The following is a 24045-nucleotide window of genomic DNA, read 5'->3' as shown; positions in this document are numbered from 1 at the left end:
ACCTTTTTACTCGTGCACTCAAGGTGAGATCATAGTCCCACTTTTACTCCTTTACACATATACTTGGGATGAGAAAACATAAACGTTTCATTTTACAAAGTGAACACAAGTACGAAACAAACATTCTACGTACGAGTTAGAACGAAAAGCCTCAATTCAATTATCATTAGTTACACTTATAGGGTGTAAGCGAGAACTTATGTTGTGTGCATCCATACGGGTTTGACAAACCCTCATATAATGTAGTTCTAACAATATGATGTCGAGGTTCGTATACAGTTAAGCCTTGATAATTGGGTGCTCGTGATACAACAACTTTTAGAATGGTTTATTATTATTTCAACGTTATAAATCTTGTGGTTCAATACAATATACTTACTAAACCTATGATTTCACCAACATTTTCGTTGACAGATTTTCTATGTTTATCTCAGGTCCTTGAATGCTAAGTGGTACATGCTTTCGCATACTATTTTGATACTTGCTTGGATGTTGAGTATATACATGCATACATGGAGCGTTTTTTGACTTTATCTAAATCGTGTCGCATAGGATTCATTTGTACTTAAACGCTGTAACGTAACTAGTTGTTGAACTACTTTTGTAAACCTTGAAACATCCTTATATTTAAAATGAATGCGACATATTTTGGTCAAACTTTGTTTTAAAGACTTTTGACCACGTAACGGGACCTAAGTTGACGGCGCCGTCAATGACGATTTTGGCGGGTCGTCACAAGAGGCAAGAAAGTAGCCCCAACATGATTCTCGATGTACTTAAATACAATATTAAAAAAAAAAAGTATCGTAGTGGTATGTAAACAGGCACAACAATTCACATGTGAAGGTATTATTTATCTTAAGATCTAAAAGTGCAAAATTCACCTTAAAAATAGTAAAATGTCATTTTTGCCCTCTAAACTGCTTCGAAAGGGGGAAAGCCATAAGGAAGTCTTGCTCGTAACGCCGTTTTCTAGTTATCTTGCGAAAATGGGCCTAATCTGCAGTTGAAAATTTTTCGGAAAATTCTCTACAAAATTTTGCCCGATTTTGTGAGGAATGTAGTGACTTCAAATATGTATTTTGTGGCCATTAATTATCATCAAAACGAAACTAAACTCTCATATATTCGCATTAAATATGAAATTTAGAAAATAACAAAAATAAGGTTATGAATCTAGAGAAATAAAAAAGTGGCTAAAAATACTCGAATAATAAAATCAAGACGTTATAAAAGGAGCAAGGTTTTGTGGTTAGTGGTGAGATAGTAGCCACAACATGATTCTCGGTGTACCTAAATACAATATTAAATAAAAACAAGTATCATAGTGGTATTTAAACAGGCAAATGTGAAGGTATTACTTATCCCGAGAAGAAAAATGCAAAATTCACCTTTAAAAATAGTAAAATGTCATTTTCAGCATCTAAACTGCTTCGAACGGGGAAAGCCTTAAGGAAGTCTTACTCGTAGCGCCATTTTCTAGTTATCATGCGAAAATGGGCGTAATCTGCAATTGAAATTTAAACAGACCCACCAATTCACATGTGAAGGTATTACTTATCATAATATTTAAAAAAGCAAATTTCATCTTTAAAAATAGTAAAATGTCATTTTTGACATCTAAACTTCTTCGAACGGGGGAAAACCTTAAGAAAGTTTTGCTCGTAGCACCGTTTTCTAGTTATCTTGCGAAAATGGGGCTAATCTGCAATTAAATTTTTTTTGGAAAATTCTCCACAAAATTTTACCCGATTTTGTGAGGAATGTAATGACTTCAAATACGTATTTTGTGGTCATTAATTATCATTAAAACGAAACCACACTCTCATATATTCGCATTCAATATGAAATTTAGAAAAAAAATAACGTTATGAATCTTGAGAAATAAAAAAGCGGCTAAAAATACGCGAACAATAAAACCAAGACGTTATAAAAGCGGCAATGTTTTGTGGCTAGTGGTGAGATAGTAACCCCAACATGATTCTCGATGTACCTAAATACAATATTAAATAAAAACAAGTATCATAGTGGTATTTAAACAGACACAACAATTCTCATGTGAAGGTATTACTTAGCCTAAGATCTAAAAGTGCAAATTTCACCTTTAAAAATAGTAAAACGTCATTTTCGAAATCTAAACAGCTTCGAACGGGGGAAAGCCTTAAGGAAGTCTTGATCGTAGCGCCATTTTCTAGTTATCTTGCGAAAATTGGCCTAATCTGCAATTGAAAATTTTTCGGAAAATTCTCCACAAAATTTTGCCCGATTTTTTAGAAATATAGTGACGTAAAATATGTGTTTTATGGCTATTAATTATCATCAAAACGAAACTACACTCTCTTATATTCGCATTCAATATAAAATTTATAAACAAAAACAAAACTAAGGTTATCAATCTTAAGAAATCAAAAAGCGGCTAAAAATACTCGAATAATAAAACTAAGACGTTATAAAAGCAGCAAGGTTTTGTTGCTAGTGGTGAGATAGTAGCCCCAACATGATTCTCGATGTACCTAAATACAATATTAAACAAAAACAAGTATTATAGAGGTATTTAAACAGACAAAACAATTCACATGCGAAGGTATTACTTATCATAAGATCTAAAAGAGCAAAATTAAACTTTAAAATAGTAAAATGTCATTTTCGGCATCTAAACTGCATCGAACGGGGGAATGCCTTAAGAAAGTCTTGCTCGTAGCACCATTTTCTAGTTATCTTGCGAAAATGAGCCTAATCTGCAATTGAAAATTTTTCAGAAAATTCTCCACAAAATTTTGCCCGATTTTGTGAGGAATGTAGTGACTTCAAATATGTGTTTTGCGGCCATTAATTATCATCAAAACGAAACTACACTCTCATATATTCGCATTCAATATGAAATTTAGCAAACAAAATAAAAATAAGGTTATCAATCTAGAGAAATAAAAAAGCGGCTAAAAATACTCGAACAATAAAACCAATACGTTATAAAAGCAGCAAGGTTTTGTGGCTAGTGGTGACATAGTAGCCCCAACATTATTCTCGATATATATAAATACAATATTAAATAAAAACAGTATCATAATGGTATTTAAATAGGCACAACAATTCACAGGTGAAGGTATTATTTATCCCGAGATCTAAAAGTGCAAAATTCACCTTTAAAAATAGTAAAATGTCATTTCCGGCTTCTATACTGCTTCGAACGGGGGAAATCCTTAAGGAAGTCTTGCTCATAGCGCCGTTTTCTATTTATCTTGTGAAAATGGTCCTAATTTGCAATTAAAAATTGTTTGGAAAATTCTCCGCAAAATTTTGCCCGATTTTGTGGGGAATGTAGTGACTTCAAATATGTGTTTTGCGGCCATTAATTATTATCAAAACGAAACTACACTCTCATATATTCGCATTCAATATGAAGTTTAGAAACAAAAATAAAAATAAGGTTATGAATATAGAGAAATAAAAAAGCGGCTAAAAATACTCGAACAATAAAAAAGATGTTATAAAAGCAGCACCGTTTTTTAGTTAGTGGTGAGATAGTATTCCCAACATGATTCTCGATGTACCTAAATACAATATTAAATAAAAAAAATTATCATAGTGGTATTTAAACAGGCACAACAATTCTCATGTGAAGTTATTACTTATCCCAACATCTAAAGGTGCAATATTCACCTTTAAAAATAGTAAAATATTATTTTCGTCATCTAAACTGCTTCAAACGGGGGAAATTCTTAAGGAAGTCTTGCTCGTAGCGTCATTTTTGAGTTATTTTGGCAAAATGGGCCTAATCTGCAATTGAAAATTTTTCGGTAAATTCTACACAAAATTTTGCCTAATTTTGTGGGGAATGTAGTGACCTCAAATATGTGTTTGTGGCCATTAATTATCATCAAAACGAATATACAATCTCATATATTCGCATTTAATATGAAATTTAGAAACAAAAACAAAAATAAGGTTATGAATCTAGAGAAATAAAAAAGCGGCTAAAAATACTCGAACAATAAAACCAAGACGTTATAAAAGCAGCAAGGTTTTGTGGCTGGTGGTGAGATAGTAACCCCAACGTGATTCTCGATGTACCTAAATACAATATTAAATAAAAACAAGTATCATAGTGGTATTTAAACAGGCACAAAAATTCTCATGTGAAGATATTACTTATCCTAACATCTAAAAACGCAAATTTCACCTTTAAAAATAGTAAAACGTCATTTTCGGCATCTAAACTGCTTCGAACGGGGGAAAGTCTTAAGGAAGTCTTACTCGTAGCGCCGTTTTCTAGTTATCTTGCGAAAATTGGCCTAATCTGCAATTGAAAATTTTTCAGAAAATTCTCCACAAAATTTTGCCCATTTTTTGAGAAATGTAGTGACGTCAAATATGTGTTTTGCGGCCATTAATTATCATCAAAATGAAACTGCACTCTCATTTATTCGCATTCAATATGAATTTTAGAAACAAAAACAAAACTAAGGTTATCAAGTTAGAGAAATAAAAAAGCGGCTAAAAATACTCGAATAATAAAACCATGACGTTATAAAAGCAGCAAGGTTTTGTGGCTAGTGGTGAGATTGTAGCCCCAACATGATTCTCGATGTACCTAAATGCAATATTAAACAAAAACAAGTATTATAGTGGTATTTAAACAGTTAAAACAATTCACATGCGAAGGTATTACTTATCATGAGATCTAAAAGTGCAAAATTTACCTTTAAAATAGTAAAATGTCATTTTCGGCATCTAAACTACATCGAACGGGGGAAAGCCTTAAGAAAGTCTTGCTCGTAGCACCGTTTTCTAGTTATCTTGCGAAAATGGGCCTAATCTGCAATTGAAAATTTTTCGAAAAATTCTCCACAAAATCTTGCCCGATTTTGTGGGGAATGTAGTGACTTCAAATATGTGTTTTGCGGCCTTTAATTATCATCAAAACGAAATTACACTCTCATATATTCGCATTCAATATGAAATTTAGAAAGAAAAAAAAACAAAAATAAGGTTATCAATCTAGAGAAATAAAAAAGCGGCTAAATACTCGAACAATAAAACTAATGCGTTATAAAAGTAGCAAGGTTTTGTGGCTAGTGGTGACATAGTAACCCCCACATTATTCTTGATATATCTAAATACAATATTGAATAAAAACAAGTATCATAGTGGTATTTAAACATGCACAAAAATTCACATGTGAAGGTATTACTTATCCTGAGATCTAAAAGTGCAAAATTCACCTTTAAAAATAGTAAAATGTCATTTTCGGCTTCTAAACTACTTCGAACGGGGGAAATCTTTAAGGAAGTCTTGCTCATAGTGCCGTTTTCTATTTATCTTGCGAAAATGGGCCTAATCTGCAATTAAAATTTTTTTAGAAAATTCTCTACAAAATTTTACCCGATTTTGTGAGAAATGTAGTGACTTCAAATATGTGTTTTGTGGCCATTAATTATCTTCAAAATGAAAATACACTCTCATATATTCGCATTCAATATGAAGATTAGAAACAAAAACAAAAATAAAGTTATGAATCTAGAGAAATAAAAAAGCAGCTAAAATACTTGAACAATAAACAAAGACGATATAAAAAGCAGCAACGTTTTTTAGTTAGTGGTGAGATAGTATTCCCAACATGATTCTCGATGTACCTAAATACAATATTAAATAAAAATAAGTATCATAGTGGTATTTAAACAGACACAACAATTCCAATGTGAAGGTATTACTTATCACAATATCTAAAAGTGCAAATTTCACCTTTAAAAATAGTAAAATGTTATTTTCGGCATCTAAACTGCTTTGAACGGGGGAAAGCATTAAGGAAGTCTAGCTCGTAGCGCTGTTTTCTAGTTATCTTGTGAAAATGGGCCTAATCTGCAATTGAAAATTTTTCGGAAAATTCTACACAAAATTTTGCGCGATTTTGTGAGAAATGCAGTGACCTCAAATATGTATTTTGCGGCCATTAATTATCATCAAAACTAATATACACTCTCATATATTCGCATTTAATATGAAATTTAGAAATAAAAACAAAAATAAGGTTATGAATCTAGAGAAATAAAAAAGCGGCTAAAAATACTCGAACAATAAAAGCAAGACATTATAAAAGCAGCAAGGTTTTGGAGCTGGTGGTGAGATAGTAGCCCCAACGTGATTCTCAATGTACCTAAATACAATAATAAATAAAAACAAGTATCATAGTGATATTTAAACAGACACAACAATTCACATGTGAAGGTATTACTTATCCTAAGATCTAAAAGTGCAAAATTCACCTTTAAAAATAGTAAAATGTCATTTTCAACATCTAAACTGCTTCGAATGGGGGAAAGTCTTAAGGTAGTCTTGCTCGTGGCACTGTTTTATAGTTATCTTGTGAAAATGGACCTAATCTGCAATTCAAAATTTTTCCGAAAATTCTCCACAAAATATTGCCCGATTTTGTGGGGAACGTAGTGACTTCAAATATGTGTTTTGCGGTCATTAATTATCATAAAAATGAAACTACACTCTCATATATTCGCATTCAATATGAATTTTATAAACAAAAACAAAAATAAGGTTATCAATCTAGAGAACTAAAAAAGCGGTTAAAAATACTCGAACAATAAAGCCAAGACGTTATAAAAGTAGCAAGGTTTTGTAGCTAGTGGTGAGATACTAGCCCCAACATGATTTTCGATGTACCTAAATACAATATTAAATAAAAACAAGTATCATAGTGGTATTTAAAAGGGCACAACAATTCACATGTGAAGGTATTACTCATCTTATGATCTAAAAACGCAAAATTCACCTTTAAAAATAGTAAAATGTCATTTTCGACATCTAAACTGCTAAGAGCAGGGGAAAGCCTTAAGGAAGGCTTGCTCGTAGCACCGTTTTCAAGTTATCTTGCGAGAATTGGCCTAATCTGCAATAGAAAATTTTTCGAAATATTCTCCACAAAATTTTGCCTGATTTTGTGGGTATTGGAGTGACTTCAAATATGTGTTTTACGGCCATTAATTATCATCAAAACGAAACTACACTCTCATATATTCGCATTCAATACGAAATTTAGAAACAAAAACAAAATTAAGGTTATCAATCTAGAGAAATAAAAAAGCGGCTAAAAATACTCGAACAATAAAACCAAAACGTTATAAAAGCAGCAAAGTTTTGTGGCTAGTGGTGACATAGTAGCCCCAACATTATTCTCGATGTATCTAAATACAATATTAAATAAAAACAAGTATCATAGTGGTATTTAAACAAGCACAACAATTCACATGTGAATGTATTACTTATCCTGAGATCTAAAAGTGCAAAATTCGCCTTTAAAAATAGTAAAATATCATTTTCGGTATCTTAAGTGCTACGAAAGGGGGAAGCCTTAAGGAACTCTTGCTCGTAGCGTTGTTTTCTAGTTATCTTGCTAAAATGGGCATAATCTGCAATTGAAAATTTTTCTGAAAATTCCCTACAAAATTTTGCCCGATTTTGTGGGGAATGTTGTGACATCAAATATGTATTTTACGGCCATTAATTATCTTCAAAACGAAACTACACTCACATATATTCGCATTCAATATGAAATTTAGAAACAAAAACAAAAATAAGGTTATAAATCTAGAGAAATAAAAAATCGACTACAAATACTCGAACAATAAACCAAGACGTTATAAAAGCGGCAACGTTTTTTAGCTAGTGGTGAGATAGTAGCCCCAACATGATTCTTGATGTACCTAAATACAATATTAAATAAAAAAAGTATCATAGTGGTATTTAAATTTGACGACCCGGAAAATTTCGACTAATTTTAAATCAAACTCTCGATACGATTTATTATTTTGACACGATAAGTAAAGTCTCCAATGTTGAGTCTCAAAATTTTTGAACTGTTTTCATATATTCAATTACCCTTCGACTATTTCTGATGATTCACGAACAATAAATATGTATATACAAATAATTCGATATAAATAATTATATAAAATAATACATTAGTAAATTATTAATGGTTGGAATTAAGAATGTAAAATAATAAACGATATAATAAAGTTAATTATAAAAATGAATCTACATATATATAGTATATTTAATTTAAATGATTTCGAGCTTAAATAGTAAGCAATAGGTAACACTCGGTTATCATTTCGTTAGCATTAATATAGCTCTAAAACGTACTTATGAAAGTTTAAAATAAACGCAAGTCCGTAAATAGATTGCATAGAATATAGGTTTGTTAAAAATACAGTTATTTTTATGTAAATTATAATACTCCGTATATATTATTTGAGACTGAAAACAAGTAACATTTATATACTTCAATTTTTATTTTATTTTTTACTTTTTTGTTATTGTTTGGAACTACACATCTCACACGCATATATAGATGGGTATCAGCTTATATATATATAAATATATATATATATATATATATATATATATATATATATATATATATATATATATATATATATATATATATATATATATATATATATATATATATATATATATATATTGTTCATGATATAACACTACGTGTATATATATATATATATATATATATATATACACGTGGCCAATATAACCAAATAACAGTCACGAGATGGAGACAACTTGTTAGATATTATTGATCAATATTTTTTTCGTTTATCTTTGAAAAACAACACCCACTTTTCGAAATTAGACATATGTGTTTTATTTTCTTTGATTGATACCCCAAATACTCCACCCACTAATATTGTTTCCTTCTTTCTGTTTGATATTCGATCATACCCACCCTTTCTCTAATTACATATATACACATACAACATATGCATATGAGATATAGATATTAACCATCACCACTTCCTCCTAGACCACCCTACAACTATCATCATCAACTACCACCTGCGTTCTTAATCGTAAACCATCACCAACACCATCATGTGAACCACCATCCTCAACCTTCCACCATCAGTCATCACCCTACAACCCACCTTTGAACACCACAACGAATAACCACCATTATGATCATAAAATTTCTGCAGCTATGTAAAGACCCGTCCTAATCCTCCTAGATGAAGTTTTCAACATTTGGTCCCTGAGAATAATGTCCTTAAAATAAGCAAAAGCACAGCGGAAGACTTAATTCGTACCTGAGAATAAACATGCTTAAAAGTGTCAACCAAAAGGTTGGTGAGTTCATAGGTTTATCATAACAATCATTTCAATATTTTAATAGACCACAAGATTTCATAATCATAAACATAATACACTCGCAAGTGTATGTAAAGCATTCTAAGTGGTTGAGCACCTGGTAACCATACTTAACATTTAATCAACGTCGCATATTCCCTTTATTATGAAATCTCCCTACACCGTACCAAGTGTAGTCACCGAAACAAAGTACTGTGCAACCGTTGAATACTGGTCGTCCAGTCCGGTTGGGGTTGTCAGGCCCGATAGATCTATCAACAGGATTCGCGTTTACACTACCCCATGTAAATAGTAGTTACCAAGCTCAGGGAAATATGCCAGTGGTACAACTCAACGTAGAATATATTTTTAAGTACTTGTGTCTAATTCGTAAACATTTATAAAAGCAGCGCATGTATTCTCAGCCCAAAAATATATATTGCAAAAGCAATTAAAAGGGGAGCAAATGAAACTCACCATACTGTATTTTGTAGTAAAAATACATATAACATCATTGAACAAGTGTAAGGTTGGCCTCGGATTCACGAACCTATATCATATATATATATATATATATATATATATATATATATATATATATATATATATATATATATATATATATATATATATATATATATATATATATATATATATATATATATATATATATATATATATATATATATATATTAACTCATAGAATCAAATAATTCTATCTATTAATGATTATTTATATATTAGTGTTGTAATTATATATAAAATTTATACTAAATCTTAATTAAAGTATATATATATATATATTTTATTTACATTTTATATCTTAATTTATATGTTACCTATATTTATTTTGTATTCTGTAAATAAATAATTTATAAAAATATTAATATAGTTTTATTAAGGATGTTTTTATAAGACTAATTTTTATTGTAATAATAATTATAATATATAGTTGCAATAATAAATATAATGATACTAGTAAAAATGATAATAATAATAATAATAATAATGTTAAAAATAATAATATTAACGATAAAAATAATACTAATAATGATAATAAAAATAATGATAATTCTAATAAAAATAAAAATAATAGTTTTAATGATAATAAAATGTTAATGTTTGTAAAAGTTAATAATAATAATACTTTTAAATAATAATAATAATAATACTACCTTAAGAGAATTGATAGCTTCAAAAAAAATTAAACTGTCACTGCCTGGGATTAAACCCACGACCTCCCATTCACAAACCTTTGCTCTAACCAATGAACCATTAGCATTTTTCTGGTTATAACCCACTTTAATTGCTTATAATCTGTTTTCTCGTATAACTTGCCAAACTCTTCAGCCCAACAACAAGTTTACGAGCCCAACCTCATATTCTCTCGGCCCACGTCGAATTTAAAAGCTCTTGACCCAACAACAATAGGATTCACAGCCCATTTAATCATCCATGGGATATTATGGATTCGGTAACAGCAAAAATAAAATAAATATATATATGTTAAGTTGTCGTGATTGTGGGAAACAGAAAACTAAAAAAAAAAAAATACTCAAGCCCTCATCTTTAATGGCTTACATACTCATCGTGTTTCATCTCATTAACGAAAAGAAAAAAAAATTAACTATCATCATTTCGTGTCAGTGTTCAACGTCATCATTATTGTATCATCATCTTCATTTCATGTGTTAAAACCCCACAGAACCGTAAAAGTAGAACAGTAACAGGAACGGGTATATAGCAGCAGCAGTGATCGTGTTTCAATAGGATACAAAAGGAAATAGCAGACGCAGCACATAATCTGTTTGAGTCTATTTGAAAAGCTGTAAGAACAGCTACAAGGACACTGTAGCAGCCTGGGGTTTTTCATGGGTTGATGGTGATGTTCTCGGACTAGAATAGAAGAGAGAGAGTGGTCGTCCATGGTGGTTCCAGGTGGTTTATTTGATTGGGTTATAACCGAAATTGAAACAAAAACCAAAATGAATTGTCGTGGTGGTTTAAGGAGATGAAGTGATTGTTTAAATGGGTGTTGCTCACGATGGAGTTTAGGAGAGAGAGAATAGAGGGAAGAGAGGTGGTGATTGTGGTGGCTCGGTGGTTAGAGTTGGTGGGTTATGGTGGTGAAAGGTCACGAAGGGGAAGAGACCCAAGGTGGTGATCCGGTGATTGTGGTGTCAGGTTGGAGAGGAAGAAGAACACAAGCGAGTAGTAGTAAGTTTGTTTGTTTGATCATTCATAAACAGTGAGTAATGGAAAGCGGTTGATGGTGACCGGTTCTTGGTGTCATGGTGGCGACGGTTATAGTGGCGGTGGTGGATGGTATCGTGGTGTTTGTTGATAGTGATTAGTGGTAGTCCACGACTGGAAATTGGAACGAGTCGTAACGAGCATCGGTAATCAAGCAACATCAGTACACAAGTGTGTGATTTTTGATGGAGAGGTTAAGTTGTAGCATGTGGTCAAACATTACCACAACAAAGAAGAGAATTTTGGTTTATGCTGGTTGTCAAAAATAGAAAAGAACACCAGTAGTAGTTTTGGGTTTGAGTGGGTTTCTGTTTCACAAAAAGAAAAAGAATAACAACAAAGAAAATGGTGTGGAGTGCATCAAATTATCGGATGTTTATATAATACTTTTATTCTCAACTTTTTCCATGATAATAACATATATATTATATTATAACCTCATATAAAACATGCATAATTTAACAGCTGTCTTTAATTGGTATATAGTGTTGCCGACACTTTTCATGGATTTTGTATCGGGTTGTGTATCGTGCACCATTGTTAAGCAGTGGCGGATAAAAGTACAATGAAAAATCCCAAAATTTTAAATTAATAATATTTATTTATTCTAATCATTATGGTATAAAATTCGGTCATTAACTATTTAAAAATTATTAAACAAAATTTAACTCACTGTCCACTCCCGAACGCAAGTAAAATAAAAAAAAAAAAATTAAAACTTAACAAATAGTTCCTGAATACATATTTACTAAGCCTATAACTTATATAACTCATTTTTGAATCACCGTTTATTTTTAATTCATATAAGTTCGAATTTAACTTGCTTACTATCGATTGAATGACAAATGAGTGCTACTATCGTTTACTAAATCAATTCGAAATCAAATATGTATATTCAATACACTTTATTTATATATAGGTACATTTTAAGTTATAATATCATATATTACTTTATTTTACATAAATAATTCAAATAACTAAATCATTTAGTATTTCAAAATATATATATTTATATTTAAATATATACATATCTATTTACAATTAGCGGTTCGTGAATCGTCGGTAATGGTCGAAGTTACATGAATGTATGAAACAGTTCAAAATTTTTGAGATCCAACCTAACAGGCTTCGCTTATCGTGTCGAAAATATTAAATTACATATAGATTTTGATTCAAAATAAGTCGGAATTTTTCGGGTCATGACAGTACCTACCCGTTAAAGAAATTTCGTCCCAAAATTTGATTGAGGTCGTCATGGCTAACAATAAAAATGTTTTCATGACGAATATGAGTTGATAAATAGAGTTTTATCAACATTGATTAATATTGATAAAATAATTCGATTACTCGAGGAGTATGAGTGAAGCTATCGCAAAAGAGTGAAATGATAAAATTAAGGTTCGTCTTAACTTTTGACGTAGTCTCGGCTGATTTCCGGAATTCATGGAATTTAAAGAAAATCTTCTAATCAGAAAGAAAATGTAATAGCACGATTTATTAGCCATTTGTTGGAATTACGGGAGAACAGAAATATCAAAGAAATATTTCCGTGATATACTTAGAGATTAAGTAGAATGAAAGAGTCGTGTAACATGACACATGATAAAGGTAAGGTCTATGAACCATCACCACGTTCCATTAGTAATTCAGCATGACTTACTGTAATATAATCACGTTAGCCGGGCGTCATTATATTATACTAACTCATGCTTCAATTCCCAACACTTCTCTAGGAATTCATTCATAATTTAAAATCGATTGTTACAGAATATAAAAACTAAAACAGTTTCTTTTATGATGTAATATAGATAGCTCGAAGAGATAAATAATTTCGGACAAAGATATTTATGAAGGTATCTTTAGAAATATCGAAGATATTTATGATGATATTTTGGAATTTTCTAAGTTCGGAGATTGATGAAGAAGATTTTCCACAAGATTTTAACGTGGGTACGGAGCAAGATATTCTCTAAAATTTCGTTGGATCCAGATTTATTTGGGTTCTATGAATTTAGGGTTTGGTCCTTGTATTTGTCCTTGGTCTTCTTCATGGTGTGCTCAATCTGATTTTCAGTACCAAATTTTCTATCGAGCGTTCCTAACACTTCCTTATTTATCATCAACTTTTGGCCATTAAGACCATCTACAACATGCTGCTTCGTCAGCATTTTCAAAGTTAACGGATTTGGATCATTGGTTATCAAATCGAGGTGGTTTCAGGAGAATTGTGTTTTTGGATGATTAAACGCTGATAGTAATATGGTGGAATATAAAAGGTTCCCCAGTAACAATAAAGAGTACGCATATATATCAAGGTTATAATAAGGTTGTTTCAGATGAAAAGTCGGAGTTAACTTGCTGGAGCTGTGACATAATTTGCTACTTTGAAAGGGATTACCAAATTATTTTGGGTAATAATAACACTAAAGGAATTAGCACAGCTATGTGTTAAACGTTTACTCAGTTTCCGAGGGTTTTTCAGGTGCATAACTATATGCATCAATCTTTTCTTCCGTAGATGAAGTGCGGCTGGTTCATCCTCTCGATCGAAGTGTTTTCCAGAATCATGAAAGATTTGAACATGGATTGGAATCGTCAAAATTCAAATGAAGTTTAAGATGAAATCAAGTGGCAAACTTGAAGAATTATTTAGTTTCATATGTTATAATCAGTATTTTAATTCATTTTTAATTGTCCAATATTATTCGTCCACAGTCGATAGTCCACAGTTAACAGTCTAATAATTCATATATATAGTTTAATATATAATATTCGAATTAATTAATACGTATCGTGACCCGTGTACATGTCTCAGACTCGATCACAACTCAAAGTATATATATTATTGTAGAATCAACCTCAACCCTGTATAGCTAACTCCCGCATTACCGCATATAGAGTGTCTATGGTTATTCCAAATAATATATATAGATGCGTCGATATGATATGTCAAAACCTTGTATACGTGTCCTGATACTTAAAGTGCATAAAATAAATAACAGAAATTAAATGACGATAAATTAAATGCGTAAAGTAAATAACAGAAATTAAATGACGATAAATAAAATTGCGATAATTAAATTGCGATAAATAAACTGCGATAAATAAAATGTAATCAGTTAGCTAGGAACAGTTAACGTGGATTCTTAACAAAATTCTTCATAGTTAATTTGTTTGTTTCTAACAATTTTTATTTTGTCAAATGTTTTCTTCATTATGCCACTTGTTGGATTCTGATAGGTCAAAATCCAAATATGAAATTGGATGAAAATGATTATTCTGTGATGAACGGATACGTATATCGGTGGTTGTAAATATGATAGTAAGTGACTGTTGAATTAGATTTGAAAGAATGTACAGTGTACTTATTAATGTGAAATCTAAATATTCCTCGGGTATTACCTACCCGTTCAAATATTTTCACCATTAACAGTTTGTACAAAAGAATTTTTAATTACAATCTTTATGAAAATATACTTACATATATATTTTCTTCAGATGTAATCATAGATTCAATGAGTTAATATAATATTAATCTCATTTGATTTACCGTTATAACTAGAATACATAATCTCTAAAACATGAGAGATTACATAGTCGCCAAGAAGGACGAAGATAATTGATGTAAGACGATACGTAGAATGATGATTACACTCAAGGTACAGATTGAGGTGTTGAGGCATGTGATGTTGAAACTTGGGTTGTTGGTGGTACTGGTATTGATGTTAGTGTACTATTGGTGCCGGTGATGTTGCTGAATCTAGTAAATTTTGCACCATATTTTCCAAATTGATTACTCGAGCGCGAAGTTCGTTGACTTCTTCTATTATTCCGGAATGATTGTTTGTAAGAAAGGGTGAATGAATAAGGTTTAGAATCTGAGTTATGATATAATCGTGACAAGATATTCGGGCAATGAGGGTGAAAATGGTGTTACAAACAGGTCCGCTGGTAAGTGCTTTAGGTTCTTCATCAAGAGGTGAATTCGATTAGTGGAAGGGATCGCCTTCTACGCGTCTCCATTGATTAAGTCGACTACGAACCCATCAGATGAATTGGGGATGGATGATTGGTTGATTCATTCTGGTGACACTGCTTTCGGAGCTTAGGTGAGACTCCATATCGGAATAGCTGTCGGAATCCAAGGAATTCGAACTGGTTGAGGAATTCATCTCGTACGATCAGATGTAGGATTTTTTGAAAAAAATTAGATTATAGGATGTAGATTAGTACCCTGCAATACATAATTTACATATGCATATATAATACTACAATCCCATAAGTTACGGAGGAATCTACGGAAGCTGTCAGGCAAAGGTAACAATAACAGATACGCTAAGATATGAATTTATCTATACCCTGTCTATGCAATAGAGGCAGTAATACGTGTCTAGACTTAGGAATGCTAAGCAGGAAATTTTCCACTAGGAATGATAAACAATACGTATAATATGCAGCTAAGGTCAAAGTCCAGACTCGCTAATGCATCCTAACAACTATTAGTTAGACACACTAATGCAAGACCTGGTTCACTAAGACCACCACTCTGATACCACCTGTAAAGACCCGTCCTAATCCTCCTAGATGAAGTCTTCAACATTTGGTCCCATTGCGATGATCGACTCCAAATAATGTCCTTAAAATAAGCAAAAGCACAGCGGAAGACTTAATTCGTACCTGAGAATAAACATGCTTAAAAGTGTCAACCAAAAGGTTGGTGAGTTCATAGGTTTATCATAACAATCATTTCAATATTTTAATAGATCACAAGATTTCATAATCATAAACATAATACACTCGCAAGTGTATGTAAAGCATTCTAAGTGGTTGAGCACCTGGTAACCATACTTAACATTTAATCAACGTCGCATATTCCCTTTATTATGAAATCTCCCTACACCGTACCAAGTGTAGTCACCGAAACGAAGTACTGTGCAACCGTTGAATACTGGTCGTCCAGTCCGGTTGGGGTTGTCAGGCCCGATAGATCTATCAACAGGATTCGCGTTTACACTACCCCATGTAAATAGTAGTTACCAAGCTCAGGGAAATATGCCAGTGGTACAACTCAACGTAGAATGTATTTTTAAGTACTTGTGTCTAATTCGTAAACATTTATAAAAGCAGCGCATGTATTCTCAGCCCAAAAATATATATTGCAAAAGCAATTAAAAGGGGAGCAAATGAAACTCACCATACTGTATTTTGTAGTAAAAATACATATAACATCATTGAACAAGTGTAAGGTTGGCCTCGGATTCACGAACCTATATCATATATATATATATATATATATATATATATATATATATATATATATATATATATATATATATATATATATATATATATATATATATATATATATATATATATATATATATATATATATATATATATATATATATATTAACTCATAGAATCAAATAATTCTATCTATTAATGATTATTTATATATTAGTGTTGTAATTATATATAAAATTTATACTAAATCTTAATTAAAGTATATATATATATATATTTTATTTACATTTTATATCTTAATTTATATGTTACCTATATTTATTTTGTATTCTGTAAATAAATAATTTATATAAATATTAATATAGTTTTATTAAGGATGTTTTTATAAGACTAATTTTTATTGTAATAATAATTATAATATAGTTGCAATAATAAATATAATGATACTAGTAAAAATGATAATAATAATAATAATAATGTTAAAAATAATAATATTAACGATAAAAATAATACTAATAATGATAATAAAAATAATGATAATTCTAATAAAAATAAAAATAATAGTTTTAATGATAATAAAATGTTAATGTTTGTAAAAGTTAATAATAATAATACTTTTAAATAATAATAATAATAATACTACCTTAAGAGAATTGATAGCTTCAAAAAAAATTAAACTGTCACTGCCTGGGATTGAACCCACGACCTCCCATTCACAAACCTTTGCTCTAACCAATGAACCATTAGCATTTTTCTGGTTATAACCCACTTTAATTGCTTATAATCTGTTTTCTCGTATAACTTGCCAAACTCTTCGGCCCAACAACAAGTTTACGAGCCCAACCTCATATTCTCTCGGCCCACGTCGAATTTAAAAGCTCTTGACCCAACAACAATAGGATTCACAACCCATTTAATCATCCATGGGATATTATGGATTCGGTAACAGCAAAAATAAAATAAATATATATATGTTAAGTTGTTGTGATTGTGGGAAACAGAAAACTAAAAAAAAAATTACTCAAGCCCTCATCTTTAATGGCCTACATACTCATCGTGTTTCATCTCATTAACGAAAAGAAAAAAAAATTAACTATCATCATTTCGTGTCAGTGTTCAATGTCATCATTATTGTATCATCATCTTCATTTCATGTGTTAAAACCCCATAGAACCGTAAAAGTAGAACAGTAACAGGAACGGGTATATAGCAGCAGCAGTGATCGTGTTTCAATAGGATACAAAAGGAAATAGCAGACGCAGCACAGAATCTGTTTGAGTCTGTTTGAAAAGCTGTAAGAACAGCTACAAGGACACTGTAGCAGCCTGGGGTTTTTCATGGGTTGATGGTGATGTTCTCGGACTAGAATAGAAGAGAGAGAGTGGTCGTCCATGGTGGTTCCATGTGGTTAATTTGATTGGGTTATAACCGAAATTGAAACAAAAAAAAATGAATTGTCGTGGTGGTTTAAGGAGATGAAGTGATTGTTTAAATGGGTGTTGCTCACGATGGAGTTTAGGAGAGAGAGAATAGAGGGAAGAGAGGTGGTGATTGTGGTGGCTCGGTGGTTAGAGTTGGTGGGTTATGGTGGTGAAAGGTCACGAAGGGGAAGAGACCCAAGGTGGTGATCCGGTGATTGTGGTGTCGGGTTGGAGAGGAAGAAGAACACAAGCGAGTAGTAGTAAGTTTGTTTGTTTGATCATTCATAAACAGTGAGTAATGGAAAGTGGTTGATGGTGACCGATTCTTGGTGTCATGGTGGTGACGGTTATAGTGGCGGTGGTGGATGGTATCGTGGTGTTTGTTGATAGTGATTAGTGGTAGTCCACGACTGGAAATAGGAACGAGTCGTAACGAGCATCGGTAATCAAGCAACATTAGTACACAAGTGTGTGATTTTTGATGGAGAGGTTAAGTTGTAGCATGTGGTCAAACATTACCACAACAAAGAAGAGAATTTTGGTTTATGATGGTTGTCAAAAATAGAAAAGAACACCAGTAGTAGTTTTGGGTTTGAGTGGGTTTCTGTTTCACAAAAAGAAAAAGAATAACAACAAAGAAAATGGTGTGGAGTGCATCAAATTATCGGATGTTTATATAATACTTTTATTCTCAACTTTTTCCATGATAATAACATATATATTATATTATAACCTCATATAAAACATGCATAATTTAACAGCTGTCTTCAATTGGTATATAGTGTTGCCGACACTTTTCATGGATTTTGTATCGGGTTGTGTATCGTGCACCATTGTTAAGCAGTGGCGGATAAAAGTACAATGAAAAATCCCAAAATTTTAAATTAATAATATTTATTTATTCTAATCATTATGGTATAAAATTCGGTCATTAACTATTTAAAAATTATTAAACAAAATTTAACTCACTGTCCACTCCCGAACCCAAGTAAAATATAAAAAAAAAAAAATTAAAACTTAACAAATAGTTCCTGAATACATATTTACTAAGCCTATAACTTATATAACTCATTTTTGAATCACCGTTTATTTTTAATTCATATAAGTTCGAATTTAACTTGCTTACTATCGATTGAATGACAAATGAGTGCTACTATCGTTTACTAAATCAATTCGAAATCAAATATGTATATTCAATACACTTTATTTATATATAGGTACATTTTAAGTTATAATATCATATATTACTTTATTTTACATAAATAATTCAAATAACTAAATCATTTAGTATTTCAAAATATATATATTTATATTTAAATATATACATATCTATTTACAATTAGCGGTTCGTGAATCGTCGGTAATGGTAGAAGTTACATGAATGTATGAAACAGTTCAAAATTTTTGAGATCCAACCTAACAGGCTTCGCTTATCGTGTCGAAAATATTAAATTACATATAGATTTTGATTCAAAATAAGTCGGAATTTTTCGGGTCGTGACAAGCTGTCTCCTATGATCTTGTTTCCTGTACAAATTAAGAACACCACCACACCAATCTCTAGCCAAACTAACCAAAATCCAAGGCTCAATTATAATCTAAAAAATCATTCGAATCAACACAATAATCATCTCATCACTCCACCGCTGCCATGTACAGTAGCTTCTTTTCTGTTTCAGTTCAATGACACCAACAACCTCCATAAACTAAACCACCGCTGTCATTTATGTTACTCCGTACAGCTCACTATTGTTGCAATCATCAACCACAAAACCTCCACCCTACGATAACTGTGTGCTAATGTTCTACCTCCGAACACACCTGCACGTTATACTGCTATCCCTTCGGTTTGTTTTGCTATTCGATTAAACCCATTTTAACCCAAACAACCATCATTTATCCCTAACTGTTACTGTTTCTGTTCACGTTCGGTTCAACACAGACCCAACACCTGTATAATCACAACCTTAAAACCGTCTGTTGCATATTATATATTCGAGTTGCTACTGCTATTATATACTCCTATTTCTTTCTGTTTATCAATCCATAAACCAAACCCATGTCCATCGTCATTGTTTTGCTTCTATTTCTCTTGATCAAAGCAGCTGCAAATTCGAGATTTACATGATACTTTTGGAAAAAGGCGGCTATCAATGATGTACAAACAATATTATATGAATTGATGGTATACTTTATTATACTTTTGACTATATTCTTGTCTGCCACTATATTACATACCCATTCACGGTCATTACCTGTTTCCCAGTCGCAATCTCACTCCCTCTCTATATACATATACTTAACACTATAGAGATGTGTTTGTGTATATATGTGTGATATTATCGATTTTTACTTATAAGGGTGTTTTTTCTTTTCTTGGCAAAAATAACAATAATGATTACTATAAAATGGTATTTGATATGATGACACAAAACCGAGAACGATGATGATGTTACATAATATAGATAATGATGAGATAATGATGATTAAGATGAAGATGATGATTAATTGTTTCTGTTTTAATTATTATCGCATGAAGATGAAACTACAGCTCAATATTGTTTCTATTTCCATTCGAACCCACACACCTCGAACCTGCAACCTGTGTTGCTGCTACCTTGCTCGATCAAACACCAAATAACCATGATCCACGATGCTACTGCATTTTTTTAAAAATGTAAAGAAGAAGATAAACTGTAACGAGTATGATGATAAATGGGCTACTGCTATTGATCTGTTCCCTTGCTGGACTGCTTCTTTTTGGGCTTTTAAATTTTTTTGTTGGGCCAGATCATAGTGTTGGATATTACACATGTTAATATCCATTACCCGGACTACTACTATTGTTCGTTTTTGGTTTCTAGTTGGTTTCTGTTATGATAATAAGATATTGACGAATATGATGTTAATTACACAATGAGGATGATTGAAACGATGATGATGATCGTGACTGATAAAATTGATGGAGGTGATGATAAACAAAATAAATGATGATGATGATGAACCGGTTCCTATATGTTAAATAAATTTAAATTACGAAATAGAAGAGAAAAATGGGAAGCAGAGGGATGGTTAAGGGTGTTTGTGTTTATCTGAGAGGTCTCAGTTGAAATGTCCCGTTCTTATTGATTAAAAACGTTCCATATTAATTGATTTCGTTGCGAGGTTTTGACCTCTATATGAGACTTTTTTCAAAGACTGCATTCATTTTAAAACAAACCATAACCTTTATTTCATCAATAAAGGTTTAAAAAGCTTTACGTAGATTATCAAATAATGATAATCTAAAATATCCTGTTTACACACGACCATTACATAATGGTTTACAATACAAATATGTTACAACAAAATAAGTTTCTTGAATGCAGTTTTTACACAATATCATACAAGCATGGACTCCAAATCTCGTCCTTATTTAAGTATGCGACAGCGGAAACTCTTAATAATCACCTGAGAATAAACATGCTTAAAACGTCAACAAAAATGTTGGTGAGTTATAGGTTTAACCTATATATATCAAATCATAATAATAGACCACAAGATTTCATATTTCAATACACATCCCATACATAGAGATAAAAATCATTCATATGGTGAACACCTGGTAACCGACAATAACAAGATGCATATATAAGAATATCCCCATCATTCCGAGACACCCTTCGGATATGATATAAATTTCGAAGTACTAAAGCATCCGGTACTTTGGATGGGGTTTGTTAGGCCCAATAGATCTATCTTTAGGATTCGCGTGAATTAGGGTGTCTGTTCCCTAATTCTTAGATTACCAGACTTAATAAAAAGGGGCATATTCGATTTCGATAATTCAACCATAGAATGTAGTTTCACGTACTTGTGTCTATTTTGTAAATCATTTATAAAACCTGCATGTATTCTCATCCCAAAAATATTAGATTTTAAAAGTGGGACTATAACTCACTTTCACAGATTTTTACTTCGTCGGGAAGTAAGACTTGGCCACTGGTTGATTCACGAACCTATAACAATATATACATATATATCAAAGTATGTTCAAAATATATTTACAACACTTTTAATATATTTTGTTGTTTTAAGTTTATTAAGTCAGCTGTCCTCGTTAGTAACCTACAACTAGTTGTCCACAGTTAGATGTACAGAAATAAATCGATAATTATTATTTTGAATCAATCCACGACCCAGTGTATACGTATCTCAGTATTGATCACAACTTAAACTATATATATTTTGGAATCAACCTCAACCCTGTATAGCTAACTCCAACATTCACATATAGAGTGTCTATGGTTGTTCCGAAATATATATAGATGTGTCGACATGATAGGTCGAAACATTGTATACGTGTCTATGGTATCTCAAGATTACATAATATACAATACAAGTTGATTAAGTTATGGTTAGAATAGGTTTGTTACCAATTTTCACGTAGCGAAAATGAGAAAAATTATCCAATCTTGTTTTACCCATAACTTCTTCATTTTAAATCCGTTTTGAGTGAATCAAATTGCTATGATTTCATATTGAACTATATTTTATGAATCGAAACAGAAAAAGTATAGGTTTATAGTCGGAAAAATAAGTTACAAGTCGTTTTTGTAAAGGTAGTCATTTCAGTCGAAAGAACGACGTCTAGATGACCATTTTAGAAAACATACTTCCACTTTGAGTTTAGCCATAATTTTTGGATATAGTTTCATGTTCATAATAAAAATCATTTTCTCAGAAAAACAACTTTTAAATCAAAGTTTATCATAGTTTTTAATTAACTAACCCAAAACAGCCCGCGGTGTTACTACGACGGCGTAAATCCGGTTTTACGGTGTTTTTCGTGTTTCCAGGTTTTAAATCATTAAGTTAGCATATCATATAGATATAGAAAATGTGTTTAGTTGATTTTAAAAGTCAAGTTAGAAGGATTAACTTTTGTTTGCGAACAAGTTTAGAATTAACTAAACTATGTTCTAGTGATTACAAGTTTAAACCTTCGAATAAGATAGCTTTATATGTATGAATCGAATGATGTTATGAACATCATTACTACCTTAAGTTCCTTGGATAAACCTACTGGAAAAGAGAAAAATGGATTTAGCTTCAACGGATCCTTGGATGGCTCGAAGTTCTTGAAGCAGAATCATGACACGAAAACAAGTTCAAGTAAGATCATCACTTGAAATAAGATTGTTATAGTTATTGAAATTGAACCAAAGTTTGAATATGATTATTACCTTGTATTAGAATGATAACCTACTGTAAGAAACAAAGATTTCTTGAGGTTGGATGATCACCTTACAAGATTGGAAGTGAGCTAGCAAACTTGAAAGTATTCTTGATTTTATGAAACTAGAACTTTTGGAATTTATGAAGAACACTTAGAACTTGAAGATAGAACTTGAGAGAGATCAATTAGATGAAGAAAATTGAAGAATGAAAGTGTTTGTAGGTGTTTTTGGTCGTTGGTGTATGGATTAGATATAAAGGATATGTAATTTTGTTTTCATGTAAATAAGTCATGAATGATTACTCATATTTTTGTAATTTTATGAGATATTTCATGCTAGTTGCCAAATGATGGTTCCCACATGTGTTAGGTGACTCACATGGGCTGCTAAGAGCTGATCATTGGAGTGTATATACCAATAGTACATACATCTAAAAGCTGTGTATTGTACGAGTACGAATACGGGTGCATACGAGTAGAATTGTTGATGAAACTGAACGAGGACGTATTTGTAAGCATTTTTTTAAGTAGAAGTATTTTGATAAGTGTATTAAAGTCTTTCAAAAGTGTATAAATACATATTAAAACACTACATGTATATACATTTTAACTGAGTCGTTAAGTCATCGTTAGTCGTTACATGTAAGTGTTGTTTTGAAACCTTTAGGTTAACGATCTTGTTAAATGTTGTTAACCCAATGTTTATAATATCAAATGAGATTTTAAATTATTATATTATCATGATATTATCAT

Source organism: Rutidosis leptorrhynchoides, chromosome 3 (genome assembly GCF_046630445.1).
Source record: "Rutidosis leptorrhynchoides isolate AG116_Rl617_1_P2 chromosome 3, CSIRO_AGI_Rlap_v1, whole genome shotgun sequence".
NCBI lineage: Eukaryota > Viridiplantae > Streptophyta > Magnoliopsida > Asterales > Asteraceae > Rutidosis > Rutidosis leptorrhynchoides.
The sequence above is the reverse complement of the archived record's forward strand: the minus strand, read 5'-3'. Positions refer to the sequence as shown.